The sequence below is a fragment of the Aphelocoma coerulescens genome, chromosome 10 (assembly GCF_041296385.1).
Source record: "Aphelocoma coerulescens isolate FSJ_1873_10779 chromosome 10, UR_Acoe_1.0, whole genome shotgun sequence".
In the NCBI taxonomy this organism is placed as follows: domain Eukaryota; kingdom Metazoa; phylum Chordata; class Aves; order Passeriformes; family Corvidae; genus Aphelocoma; species Aphelocoma coerulescens.
Genome location: NC_091024.1, coordinates 14594896 through 14607869, shown reverse-complemented (window position 1 = coordinate 14607869; position 12974 = coordinate 14594896). Strand labels below are relative to the sequence as shown.

At 40.9% G+C, this 12974-nt stretch overlaps 1 long non-coding RNA gene across 4 annotated transcripts in view; it reads left to right on the top strand.

The window, feature by feature from the left end:
- LOC138116355 (uncharacterized) overlaps window positions 1-12974 on the top strand; it is a 59268-nt gene that overhangs the window by 23105 nt on the left and 23189 nt on the right. The window contains exon 1 of one of the 4 annotated variants that reach the window (XR_011154117.1): window positions 4070-4251. The exons of the other annotated variants lie outside the window; for them this stretch is intronic. This is a non-coding gene — a long non-coding RNA (uncharacterized lncRNA). Of the gene's footprint in view, window positions 1-4069; window positions 4252-12974 lie in introns of those variants that run through there. 4 annotated transcript variants of the gene reach the window in all.

The following is a 12974-nucleotide window of genomic DNA, read 5'->3' as shown; positions in this document are numbered from 1 at the left end:
TGATTTCTTAGTTGTGGGTTAACTTCCTTCTGTTAGTTTGATTCTCTGATCCATTATCTTGTGGGATTTATATTACAGTGGAGTAATGAAAACTTAAACAAACCCCAGCCCTTCAACACTCTGAACAGGATAGCAAGACAAGATTTGAGAAAGAAATCCAAGTTCCTCTGACTGCTACATGATAATGTCGTGAAGATAAAGCTGTAAAAATAGCTGTATACAATTTATGGCTAAATGTCACTTCAGAAACTGGTGCCCCTAGATGGTGCTATAACTCAGAGCCTGGTTTCCTAGGAAGGCCTTTTCCTGATCAATCTTATTTTGCCCAGATGATGCATGAGGTGCACAATGAAGTTAGTGTAAGCTGTATTGATTTAATAAACAATAATTAAGCACAGAAAATTTTATATAACACCACTGATGGTAAGGACTCTATAACATTATGAAAGGATTGAGCTGTACATTTATGAGGGTTTCAGGGTGGGTATTTTTGTAAATAAGCAGTTCATGCCCTACCAGGAAAGAGGGTTATAAGGATCTGTCAGCCACATCTGTATATATAAATGATGACTTTAGACCTGTATCATACCTTGGATAAGTAACTAAGAAGTGTTGGCATTCATTTAGTATAAAAGTAGGTCTGATTTTCGAATAACACAGTGAATTTTGCAAAACAATGTATAGTATTTTAACAATGCCATCATTTTAATTAGGCACATGTGAATGTTGCACTATCAGTTAATCCGAAGGGAAGCAGTGAGTATAAGCCTTATATTCTATGAAGCAGAAATTCGATGAGATGTGGTCCTGTTATATTTCCTTCATGTGAACTGATATTTTACTAGATATTTTACTATATTTACTATTTTACTAGATTTTTCCTTTCTGCTTATTTTCCATCAATTCTATAGGAATAATTACAGTAAAATTCTTTTTTCTGAGCAGTGCTCTGGACACATTGTAGAATACATTTCTGATGCAATAGATTTGCTTTTCATTTTTCATTGTTTGAATAAGCAAAAGCAAAACATCATACTAATAGAAGTACCATGACATAAATAGAGTCAGAGAGGCATTCTGACTAGATATCCCCAAATAATCTCTCTCAGCTGTTTTCAGGCATTTTTTAAATTTGAATTTTTCTACATGAAGAAAAACTTGCTTCTCTGGGATCTTTGTAAATGATCTTTTCCACACAAGTCAATTGCTGTCATTTAACATTTCTAAGTAGCTGAACAGATTGAATAACATCTGTAAAGGAAACCAGTTAAACATCTATGTAGTGCTGGGATCAACGAGTTGGCTTCAGCAGTTGCATCTTAAAATCAGTCCCAGTTCCTGAATCTATAGAATGTTTTATCGTAAATAAAACTCAATTTCCCAACATGGATGCTTTACTTACTTGTGTGTAAATAAAACGTAATTAAGAATAAAGAGATAAACAGCCTTTAAATCAAGGTAACTATTCCAAGTGGTCCTCAGAAACTCCCAAATCAACTCTGCCAATTTGCAAGTATAGTAATGGTGAAATGTCATTGACTTTGTAAAGTTGATCTAGAATTGTATTAAGATACTCTTTCTGGAAGATGTAAAGATGCACGTCTGTCACATGCAGAGATGACTTAATTCCTCCTCTTAATGCATCCCAAGGGACGAGTGAACACCATGCAAGGAGTCAACATAAAATCTGCATCCTAAACTGAAGTTACAGAGTCAGCTATGACTGGGGGAAGGACTGCAACAAGAAGGGGTGATACACCATTGTGCAGAATTATCCACTGACTCCTGTCGGGACTTCTCCCATTTTCCTCTTCTGATTTGCCTTGCTATCCTTTGCCTGAATTGTCTCTGCACTGACTCCCTTGTGTCCAGTTCTGTGTAATCCCTCCATGACCTTTTTTATCATGTTGAGTGCATAGAATATTCCTTGGGCACTTCAAAGATTCTGTGTAGTTTTTTCTTAATATATCTTCATATTCTTTTTGGTCAAAACAAACCAGTAAAGCTGAGTTTAAGTGAAATGCAGACCTTTTCCTGTGGCTTTATCAGCGAGAGAGTTTTTAAAATCCTGCTCTGTTACACTGGTGCAAGTTTGTCATCAATAATGAACTGCCAAGATGTTACTGAGGTCATAATTTGATCTGTAGATCTTTATTGCTTTTGATAGTGCATGAGAAGGGAGCAATGTGGCTTGGTTTTAGGAGTTTTCATGACAGCTAAAGAAAAAAGTGTTACTGTAGATTGAACAAACGTCATTGCAAGTATTGAGAAGTGGTCATTATGGAACCTCACAACTGCATGTTCAGAGAAATTATCTGAGTGATAAATGCGGTTCTTAAAACTATTCCCTTCTTTTTAAAGGGTCATTAATTCCTACATCTCTGCAACTGAAGGATAACATGCAAAAAGAGGGAAAAGTAATTTAAAAATCAACCAGTCCAGAAGGGTCACTAAACCCATGATGTGCATATTAAGCATCTACTTGTACAAACTCCTCTTCAGCACAGTGCTAGAGCCTTTTGGCTGTATGTCAAATTATGTCAGAGACTGATCTATAAAGAAGCTGTTAGCCTCAAAGCTGCTTCCAGCAAAGTGTCTATCCAGGAATATCTATGAGTTTGGTGTAGCTGGGGCTTTGTGTATGTGTGTGCACATGCACATAAATTCTTTGTTAGACTTGTACTGATTCCATAAATGTAGATGATTAGGATTGTAAAGCAGTTAGCTGAAATTTTGTGGGGGTTTTTCTTAAGCAGTGAGAAACTGGCACTTAGAGGCTGCTATTTGGAAGTATTGCTGCAGAAGCTTTGCAAGCTGAGCATGCCGGGCACACTGCACTAAACTGGGACAAGTTTGTTTAGCGCAGGTTGTGCCCCTGGAGAGTCACTCTCTGTGAATGCTGTCTTCCTTTAAAACAGAGCCCTGGGACTTCACTGCTGCTTGTCCTGTTTGTCCAAGTGTGCCTAACAGAGCTGTTGCTGTGAAAGTGATGTTTCTCTTTTCTTTGTGAATGAAATTCTGAGGGCAATTAGGTTTTAGTGGGTTTTTTTGATAGTGGGAGTAGGTAGGCAAATAAGCACAAATATTTTGTGTGGAGGAAGATGCTGATACTTTGTCCTTCTCCAAAACGTAATCAGAGTTTGACAAACCATAGAAAACCTGCAACAAGAGTGAGTTTAGACCTACTATTGCCATTAGTTTCAGTATAATATAATTAAACTGAAAATAGCGTGTTTTTGTGTGCCTTAAAACCAGTCATCATCATTTGGTATACTGATGAAAGTGGGCTGGGGCAAACTGGTATTAGTTGATGTAAATCCAAATTAATGTAATAACCTTCCCCTTCTGGATGAGTCAACAGAATTAACAAATGGTGTAATCTCATTTATTCCTCTGTGGTTCATGTAAGTAGTTCATAAATAGCAAAAGGAAATGGTATGTCAGGACTGCCTCTGATACAAGAAGGAAGGGATAAGTGTGCTTTATTCTCATCTACAAATCTTCCAGTTCTGAGTGTGTCCTATGATTTCAGAAAAGAACTTTTAGTCTTATAAGGCTATTTGAGACCCTTTTATGGATCACTTACCCTTTGAAGAGAAGTATTTATGAGGGTATTTGCCTTGCTCCAGCCCACAAATGGCAGAATAAATATAAGGGAGAGACATTTGAAAGTCAAGGGGTCTCTTGGCTCGTAATTTCTATTAGGAGTAAGTGAAAAGCTGGAGCCTGCTCCTCGAAGAGACCTGTGTATTCAAGTGCTACTTAGCCACCTAACTCAGGGATTTTGTGTCTGCTTTAAGATCTGGACTTTATCAGAGTGAATTACATGTTGAGATTATATTTGTCTCTTAAAATTTGCTTCCCTGAAGTATTTGCAAGTATTGTCACAAGAAGTGAGTTGTTTCTAAATGTTCGTAGTAGGGAGCCTTGTCCTTGTTTTATTTGCTATGACTTGGATTCTCTGCTCAGGCTTTTTTATTCCAGAGTGCCTTTGTTCTGGGCCAAGGAATATATGGGAGATATTTCTTTTGAGATGGTTTATCTTTCCATTACATTCCAGGGAGAAAAGACTTCAACTCCTTTAAGCTGTGGTCCTACCTGGCTGGTTCAGAAAAATGCTGTATTTGGAATATGAAAGAGGAATGTATATTCCTGGCTGAAATTCTGATGGAAACGAGATTACACTGCAGAGATTCTGGGCTGAGCTTCCTGGTGTGATGAAGAGCTTTGCTTCAGAAACAACTTTTGAAGGTGGCAGTGCAGTTCTTTACCTGACTTTTTTACCTCTTTAGAAGTAGAAGCACAATAAAAGTGGCAGGTACCAGAGTTGTCCTTTTCTACAAATCATTCCATGAGTTACCTCTGCCTACATTTTCATTTTTGTTTAAAAGTAGCTGCAGAATTAAGTTTGCAAATGTCAGCAAGAATTATAAATAACTAAGGGATGCAGCCAAAAATTCACTTTTTTTTCTTCAGACTATTTCCAAGTTGATCTCCTTTTTAAAAATAAGGTTTGTGATTCAGTTTTGCAGTTTAATTAGATGCAGCTTTCCCCTACAGATTATTCAGAAGATTAAGCCTTCATGTTTTTGTCTAAGTCTTTCTGACCTTTTCTTTTTGTCCTTTTTTTAAATATTCCTATAGATCTTGTGCATGATTTAAATCTTCAGGCAGTGTTGTAATGGAACAGTTTTCCTCCTGTCTAATAATTTTTGAAACCAATTCACATGCTGATAAATGTTTTATCCAGGAAAGAATTTTAAGAGCATTGATTATGATATCAAGATCACTAAACTTTGTCTAACCTTTCAGTAAAGATGCTTATCTTTTAGATTGTCCCACCCCTCCTTTGCCTGTCAACCAGTTAGTAATAAGAAGGGAAGATTGCAGGAGGTACAAGATGTGTCAAACTCACTCCTAATGGATGCTTTTGGCAGCAGAGGGTAGTGAGGTGCCTTTGAGATGAATTTTGCTGAACCCCCACTGAACTGCAGGGTATGACAATGCTGTATTCTCACTGGGGAAGTGCAAAACGCAGAAATGGGCAGTGGTAACTTGTCAGCTTATTGATCAGGTCAAACCAGGCTTACAGCAGTGGGATGTCAGTGGATTCATGATGATGCTTTTAGAGTACACAAAGTTACATGGCAGCCTGACCAAGGTTCTGGAATGGAGCTGTATCATGGACTGGTGGACAGTGGTGGGGAGACAGAAAGCAGAGAATTCCTGCATGCAGCACTCAGTCTTCACTGCTTGTCATGCCTCTGGTTATTACTGGTACGGGTTCACTTTCTATCCTTACCTTGGAGCTCTCCACTTCTCTGCAGTGGTCAGTAACATCTCATCTGAAAGCTGTTGTTAGGGCTGTTTACTGCACACTTGATGCTGTTATTTTAGTTTTTATGGGAATGCATCCTGCATTTTGGATATTTAAGTCCCATCAGTAAAACTGTATATTAAAGGCTGTATACTTTATTTCCAAGAAGATAGAATGTAGGGGCTCAAAAGTGAAGATTGTGTAAACTCAAAATAACTGAAATACCCAAATGACCAAATCCTTCTTCCAGTGCTGTAACAGGTCTACAGCTGGTACATCTACACTGCAAATATCTTCTGTATTCTGAAACTGCTGCCAAAAACAGCAGTTTGTGATTTGGAACACTACCTTAGTAAAGGGAAAACAACAGGAGCTGAAAATGTTTTGATCCTCAGCTCTAATGGATTTGGAAGTTATGTTTAATTTTGACCTTTCCCTAGATGAGTTGCTGTAGTATAATAGCCATAAGTTTGCCCAGAAGGTGCATGGGCAGGTTATTTTGATATATTTATCTGTATCAATATTTATCTATATTTGTCTATATATTGGGGTACTGTTAGACTAAAACAATCTACCTTTTTTTATTTACACTTTTTTTTTTAACATCTGTTCAGGTGGTGAATTTCATTTTAGTTTAGCTTTTCGTCATTCTAGTTGCCTTCTGTAACTTGTTCTGATCTTCAGTAACTGGTTGGAGCGAATTGATCTGAATTCAAGTATTGGAACAAATTCAGAAGAGAAAAGTGATGTCATGGTCTTTACTGAAATTCTGTTTCCTTTTGATAGTCATTCTGTCAGTGCAGTATTACAGCTGCGTTCTTGGCCACTGTTCTCTGTCTTTTAACAAACCCTTTGAAATGTATGAATTTATTGCGTAGTTGACTTTGCTAGGAAATTCCTATCCATTCTCAAGGAGGTGAAATATCAGCATTTGATGCTAAGTAATTACATGAAAGGAAAAAGGAAAACTAATTTGCTCAGATTGTCTTTTCATTTCTTTGAATTATTTGCCTGTTATAGGCAATGTATTTTGTTATTGTTTTATTTATTGAAAATGAGTCCTGAAGTAATGGAGTAAAAGCTTGTTATTCAGAATGATAAACTGGAAGAAAAATAAATATTGATAAATGATGAGTATGTACAGCTTGCCCAAATGAGAGTTAAACTCTTCAGGTTCTATACTTCATTTATACTAAGAATTGTTTCAATATTATTATTTTACTGAAAAAGAAACTCAATTGTAGGAAATCAAGCCTGTTTTTCTGTTTTGACTGTGACATTTTGTTCCATATTTAAATGGACCAGTGTCCTAATGCTGTTGTCATGTCATTTCTGACTCATACACATGCATTTGAACACGAGATGAGCAATTACTTTTCATGTATCTGTTGTTTGGCTGTAATGGGAAAGTGAATTGGATCTACAAAGTGCAGCCAGGTCTTCAGGTGTTGTGTCCCATGGACTAACATACAGAAAACTTGAGAAATTTTGCAAAGCAATACTGGATTCCTGCTCTCCTTTAAGGAGAGAAAGGAAGAAGGAATTTTACAGAATTCTTAATCCTTATTGTATCATGTTAAATGCCATCTCACTATTGCTGAGTAACTCTGCTCTTCAAAGAGGCATATTGAAGGAATCTAAAGGGTTATCTCCGGACGTGGGCATTCTTGATTCCTTCACTGTCTTCATGCGGAGATGTTTTTTCTTGGCTGTAACTGGAAAAAAAATGGAAATTGGAAATACACTTTGGGGGAATGCACCTGCCAATAACTAGAGGGAATTGTTCTGAGCTTAGATTCTGTTCTTGTGTTTGGCAAGAATTCTCCTTCACTCCTCTGCATGTCTTTCTAGACTAATCTCTCTAGATTTGTCTGTTCTAGCCCAAAAATAGAGCTATAGACAAGAGTTATCCTGGTAGCTGTCAGTGGCCTAAATGCGTTATCAAGGAGGAAGACAGAGGCCAATGCTGTAGGACTGAAACGGTTTTTTCCCTTGACATCCCATCTGTATGTGTTTAATTTGTTCCAGGGGTCAGAGTTCTGTTTGCATTACTGTCACTAGCCATGTCTTTTGACAGGCATTGAGCAGAATTCAGAAAGGAAACCTCTTTGCTGAAAAATATTTATTTTGAAGAGACACATTGTGTTGGTTTTCATTTTAAAATAAAAACAAGCTCCCAGGGAATGATGGCTAACTTCTCCTCAGTAAGCCATCTCTAGATTCACATGGATGCCTTTTACTTCAAGTAACAGCTGGTGGGTGATTATCGACTGTGAGCTGTGCTGTACTTTTTGGTTGCCACACAGTTTGTATAACATATAGTGTTGGTTGCCACACAGTTTGTGTAACATTCAGTGCTGTATAGTGCACTTGCAAAAAAAGAAGACAAATCTCAAGTAAAAGTATGTATGTATGCCATATGGCTGGCTGTACCCAAAATCACTACCCCTGTTTCTCTGCAGTCAAAGAGAATATAAAAATTGAAAAAAGACTCCCTGAGTTACTGAAATATTTTTTGTATTTCTAAACCAATTTTCTCTCAGGGAAACTATAATAGAAGAATATAGTGTTTTTAAAGATTCAAGTGTTACTTTGTAAAAAAAAAGGATAATTTTGAGGCCACAGCTTCTGATCTAAAAATTTTCCACAGTTTCTACAATAATTTGTCATGACATTGAAGTGTTTGAGCTGACAATACTCCAATATAAATCTAGTTGGATTTTTCATCCAAACATCAGCCATGTGTTTCCTTGGTATCACTGTTATTTGTACTTTAGTTGGGCTCCACTAATATTTCTGCTGTGATGGGAAAATGCAGCAACCAAGCATCTTGTTAAATGACAATGAAATTTCTCTGTGAGGGTGTCTGTCATATCCTTTGCCTAAGAGTCTGGAAAGGCATTTACTGACATGGAAATTCTTAAACTGGCATTCATTTATCACATTGCACTTGAAAAGTATATGAGGCCTTCTGGCCTGTGGCCTTGTTGCTTTTATTTGTCACCATTTAATTGGTTTTGTCATGCTTTCAGTTTATTATACTGACAGCAAATGGAGGCACATTAATAGCTTGATGTGGAGGAATTTTAGTCAAATACACGTTTTTGTATAAAGTTCCGCTTTTTTCAACATAAAGCTTGTCACATCGTCAAGGGAAGATGTCTTTGCTATCTTTTCTTTTTACTGAAGAACCCATGCTGGATTTGTGTCTTACATGAGGAAGCCTCTGTGCCTAACAAGTTTGGCCTTTGGCAGTAGAAGTCAATCTAATACCCTCTCTCAAGTCCAGTTTCCAGTTGGTCTTAATTTCTTACTCAGAGTTGGTTGGTGTCTTGGGGTGACGTTATGATGTGTATCCCATATCGCTGCCTATGCCCAAAATTAATTTTTGTGCCTTTCTGTGCCTCTAAACTGAGCCTGAGAGGGGGAAGGAAAAAACTGAGCAAAACTTTTTCAGGGCAGTTTGCAGCTTGTTCAAGGTCACACAGAGATAGCAGGTTTTTTTTTTTCAGCTGCGGGAGGAGAGCGAGGAAGCACCCGGCTTGCTGCTTTCCAGTCAGCTTTTGGCCAGTTGTTTCAGCTTCTTGTTCTCCGGAGAGAGAGAGACTGAGAGTTGGACTTTGTTTTTCCTTCTCTGGAATTCCGGATTTTCTCCCTTTTATACTGGACTGGTTTTTTTCAACCTCAGAGCACATCGGGAGGACTTTCCACTGGGCACAGAGGGCCTGGCCCTGGCCCAAGCCCCAGTGCCGAGGAGACCAAAGGGAAGACTCTTAACACTTTCCCAGGTTTTTTTTTCCTCCACAGTGAAACATTTTATTATTTAGCCTTATTTTCCTTTTCCCGTGTGTTCGGTAAATAAATAGTTTTATCTTCTTCACTTTCCTTCGAGGAAAATTTATTTTTTCCCGAACCTGGGGGGGGAAGGGGTAGTTGTGCCTTCTCTCAGAGGATATATTTCTAAATTTGGCCAAACTGGAACAAATTTAGTGGTGCCCAACTGCGTGGCTCGAAGGGAAAGTGAAAAAACGGTGCTAATTACATTTTGGTTTGAATTTACTTATTCTGTGTTGGGGTAAAGTAATCACCATGGTGGTTGAGTTCATAATGTCTCTCTGGCTTGATGTACTCATGTCTTTTTGGTCCTTAGGCTTCATTGAGGTACTGGTTTTTTTTTGGTCCCTAGGGTTGTTTGCCTATCCACAACTTGCTCAAATCTTGTCCCTGATATGTAAATTTTACAGAGCAGGGAGACAAATCAGGATTTCCCTGTTCCTGTGCTCGGTGATAATGATTTATAAGAAGTTGACAGAGGTACAGGCAGCTGTTTGGAGTGTGTATGATAAGTGGTTTCTCCATCCTAACCCCAGTCCTAGCTTCAGTAGCCTGTTTTGGGAATTTATTAGTAATTGCACCCAGATTGTTAGAGGAGGAGGAGACGAGGTTTCCCTTCCCTTTAAATTTGATAGGTTATCTTTTGAGAATGTTCAGTTTCCCCTGGATATTAAAGAGACCACCCTCCTGGTATTTAATCTGGTAATCTTCCTCTATGTGGTTTGCAGCTTGTCTAGAATAAGAGCTCAGATTTCCAGGGTGACTGATGAGACACTTGACCCAGAGGTGGAACATCCTGAGTGGTGTGGGGAATGGGAGGATATGGGCCAAATCTTGAAGAAATTCTCTGACCCAATGGTTTGCAAGTTTCCCCCTGAACAAGTTCAGAAACCAGCTGAGGTGGCAAAATATCTGAAAGAGAAATACAATGACAATTCCAATGAGAACAAGCTCCTTGCAATATGTTGGGCTTTGGCATATGCCTATTGCACACTGCAGCATGTAATGGTAGAGAGACAGGAAGATAAATCAGCAAAGCCTGCAGATACCCCAGTCACTCAGGCTGCAGATAAACCAGACAGCAAGCCCAAACCAGATGGAGAGTCTAAGCCACTGACAGTGGCTCCTGTCACGAGGAAGAAGCACACCACCAAAACTGATCGCCCAGTGAAAGATGATGATGATGCAGGGGAAGGGACCTCAAAAGATGCAGGGGAAGGAACCTCAAAACCACCAACTGACTCAGGCACAGAAACCATTACTGAGTCCATGTCCATAAAGGACCTTCACAGCCTAAGAAAGGATTACACCCGACGGTCCGATGAATCCATAATAAGTTGGATGGTCCGTATTTGGGATGCGGCAGGTGATGATGTGATGCTGGACGGTGCTGAAGCGAGGCATTTGGGATCCCTGTCACATGATCCAGTGATCGACCAAGCGATGAAAAGGGGGGCTGATTCTACCAGTGTCTGGAGACGAGTTTTAACAGGCGTGGCTGAAAGATATATGTGTGGAGATGATCTCTACATGCAGCAAACCCCATGGAAGACCATAGAGCAAGGGATCCAACGCCTGAGAGAACTAGGGGTGGTAGAGGTTGTCTTTGCAAATGACCCAGGATTGAGGAGTCCAGACCGGGCCAGAGTTATTCCATACATGTGGCGAAAACTCATACACCTTGGGCCACCAGAATACGCTTCTGCTTTAGCAATAATGAAATCGGACTACGGTGCGAATGAGACTGTGAAGGATATGGCAGTGAAGCTCCGAGCATATGCAGACTCTGTGCATGGCCCAACACATGCAAGAATTGCAGCTGTGGAAACACATATGCAGAAAATGGAAGAGAAGATGGAGAAGAGTCTCCAGGAGATTAAAGAGTGCCTTCTCCGCGGACGTTCCCCAGAGAGAAGGCACATCCCACGAAGTGAGCTGTGGAATTTCCTGTGTGACAGTGGGGAAAACATGAGGAAGTGGGGTGGACAACCCACTTCTGCTCTGGCAGCACGAGTGAGTGAATTGAAGGAGCGCAAGTCTCAGAAAGGAGGATCTACCAAAAAGGAAGTAGCTCCAGTTGCCTGTAGCCAAACTGCTGGAAATGATGGAAAAGACGATGGCATGTCCAATTCCCATGAAGGAACCTCTAAGATACAGGCCCAGGGAAAGAAGGATAACCAGGCATAGAGGGGCCCTGCCTCTAGCCAGGTAGAGGTCAGGGAAAACCGCGTTTTTTGGACTGTGTGGATTCGTTGGCCTGGTACATCAGAACCACAAAAATATGATGCCTTGGTTGACACTGGTGCGCAGTGTACAATAATTCCATCGCAGCATGTGGGGGTAGAATCTGTTTCTATTTCTGGTGTAACAGGTGGATCACAAAATTTGACCTTGGTGGAAGCTGAGGCGAGCCTGACTGGAATTGAGTGGAAGAAGCATCTCATTGTGACTGGCCCAGAGGCCTCGTGCATTTTGGGCATAGACTTCCTCCGGAACGGGTATTTTAGAGACCCAAAGGGACTCAAGTGGGCTTTTGGAGTAGCTGCTGTGGAGACAGAGGGCAGTAAGCAATTGAACACTTTGCCTGGGCTATCAGAAAACCCATCTGCAGTCGGCCTTCTGAAGGTGGAAGAACAAAAAGTACCAATTGCTACCTCGACAGTGCATCGCCGACAGTACCGGACAACTCGAGATGCTGTGATTCCCATCCACAAGATGATCCGTGAGCTGGAGAGCCAAGGGGTGGTCAGCAAGACCCACTCACCCTTCAACAGCCCCATTTGGCCTGTGCGCAAATCTGAAGGAGAATGGAGATTGACTGTGGACTATCGTGCCTTGAATGAAGTGACTCCACCACTGAGTGCTGCTGTGCCGGACATGTTGGAGCTCCAGTATGAACTGGAGTCCAAAGCAGCAAAGTGGTACGCCACTATTGACATTGCCAATGCATTTTTCTCCATTCCTCTAGCAGCAGAGTGCAGGCCTCAGTTTGCTTTCACCTGGAGGGGTGTGCAATACACCTGGAACCGACTGCCCCAGGGGTGGAAGCACAGTCCCACCATCTGCCATGGACTAATCCAGATTGCACTAGAAAAGGGTGAGGCTCCAGAACATTTGCAGTACATTGATGACATCATTGTGTGGGGGAACACTGCAGCAGAAGTGTTTGAGAAAGGAGAGAAAGTTATCCGGATTCTCCTGGAAGCTGGTTTCGCCATCAAGAAGAGCAAAGTCAAGGGACCTGCCCGAGAGATCCAGTTCCTGGGAGTGAAGTGGCAAGATGGACGGCATCAGATTCCCACTGAGGTCATCAATAAGATCACTGCAATGTCTCCACCAACCAACAAGAAGGAAACACAAGCTTTCCTAGGTGCCATAGGCTTTTGGAGGATGCACATTCTTGAGTACAGCCAGATTGTGAGTCCTCTTTACCTGGTTACCCGCAAGAAGAACGATTTCCATTGGGGCCCCGAACAGCAACAAGCTTTTGCCCAAATCAAGCAGGAAATCACTCATGCGGTAGCCCTTGGCCCAGTCAGGACAGGACCCGAAGTGAAGAATGTGCTCTACTCTGCAGCCGGGAACAATGGCCTGTCCTGGAGCCTTTGGCAGAAGGTGTCTGGTGAGACTCGAGGTCGACCACTGGGATTTTGGAGCCGAAACTACAGAGGGTCTGAAGCCAACTACACTCCAACAGAGAAGGAAATCTTGGCAGCCTATGAAGGAATCAAAGCCGCCTCAGAGGTAATTGGCACTGAGGCACAACTCCTCCTGGCACCCCGACTACCAGTGCTGGGGTGGATGTTCAAAGCAGAGGTTCCCT